The 1,623-nt window shown below is 44.2% G+C and overlaps 1 non-coding gene across 1 annotated transcript; it reads right to left on the reverse strand.

The window, feature by feature from the left end:
* Positions 1-334: 334 nt before the first annotated feature.
* LOC119930253 lies at positions 335-472 on the reverse strand. Its single transcript, XR_005451736.1, has one exon. It is a non-coding gene; the product is annotated as a small nucleolar RNA SNORA7 (small nucleolar RNA).
* Between the last annotated feature and the right edge of the window lie 1,151 nt (positions 473-1,623).

Genomic DNA, 1,623 nt, shown 5'->3' on the forward strand with positions numbered 1-1,623 from the left:
CTTTTCTGTGCCTCATTTCCCTCATTTGAAAAATGGAGATTCATTGCCTGTTCTCTCTCCTATTTTGACTTTGAGCCCCATGTGGGACCTAATTATCTTGTGGCTGTTCTTGTTGTCTTATGCTGTTGAGTCGTGTCTGACCCATAGCTATGCCATGGACACATCTCTACCAGAATGCCCCACCTCCATCTGCAATCACTCCGTTGTGAATCCATAGAGTTATCTTGGTAAAAATATGGAAATGGTTTACCATTGCTTCCTTCCACTCAGTAAACCTGAGTCTCCATACTTGACTCTTTTCCATGCCGCTGCTGCCCAACACAGGTGAGTTTTGACTTGTAGCAGATTGCCTTCCACTCACTAGCCACTGGCCAAGCTACGAATGGAATGGATATGCCTCTGCCTGACTCTTCCTCCCATAGTTGAGACTGATAGAGTACTGGAAACTCTCTAGGTGAAACCCTGAGAGGGGGTCTTGTGGCCACCCCACACTTAATACAGTCCTTGGCACATAGTAAGCATTTAACAAATATTATTATTGTTATTATTATTATGCCTGAACTTTCTACTGCTTCTTGCTACCTCATACAGATGCAAATCTCTTGGCCAGAGAAAGAAGCTAGAACATAACAAATGAGCAGGCAGGGCAATGCCAAATGGATAACTGTGGGGAATTTCAGCTTCCTTCAACTACTAAGGATTGACTGAGCTCTAGAGACTTCAGAGGATCAGCCTCAGGATGAGTAGGAGAGTTTCTTTTGAGGATCATGTGGAGCAAAAATCCCAGGCCAGAATAATAATTACAATAATAATAATATTTGTTAATTGCTTAAATGCTTACTGTGTGCCAAGGACTGTATTAAATGTGGGGTAGCCATAAGATCCCCTCTCAGGGTCGCACCTGGGGAGTTTCCAGTACTCTATCAGTCTCAACTATGGGGGGAGAGTCAAGCAGAGGCATATCCATTCCATTCCTAGCTTGGCCAGAGACTAGTGAGTGGAAGGCAATCCAATTATATCTGCCACAGATAAAAACACGAAAGTTTTATCTCATTCAGTCAATCAACCAATGGTGTTTATTGAGCACTTACTGTGTACAGAGCACTGTGCTAAGTGCTTGGGAGAATACAACAGAGTTGGAAGACATTTTCCCTGCCTAAAAGGAGCTTATTGTCTAGACAGAAGTTAAAGTGCATGATAGGTATGGACATAAAGGCAGTTGGTAGGGTAAATAAAGGGTACAAATCCAAATGCAAGGGTGACGCTGAAGGGAAAGGGAGTAGGGGAAATGAGAGCTTAGTCGGGGAAAACCTCTTGGAGGAGATGTGATTTTATCAAGGCTTTGAATATGGAGAGGGTGGTGGTCTGTTGCATCTGAAAGGGGAGGGAGTTGCAAGCCAGAGGTAGGAAGCAGACACGGGGTTGGCCGCGAGATAGACAAGATGGAGGTGCAGTGAGCAGGTTGCTATTAGAGGAGCGAAGTGTGTGGGAAGGATTGTAGCAGAAAGCAGTGAGGTTAGATAGGAGGGAGCAAGGTGACTGACCACTTTAAATACTATGGTAAGAGATTTCTGTTTGATGCTTGGTGTTATCCTCGACTCACCTCTCTCATTTAACCCACAT

This window comes from Tachyglossus aculeatus, chromosome 6 (genome assembly GCF_015852505.1).
Source record: "Tachyglossus aculeatus isolate mTacAcu1 chromosome 6, mTacAcu1.pri, whole genome shotgun sequence".
In the NCBI taxonomy this organism is placed as follows: domain Eukaryota; kingdom Metazoa; phylum Chordata; class Mammalia; order Monotremata; family Tachyglossidae; genus Tachyglossus; species Tachyglossus aculeatus.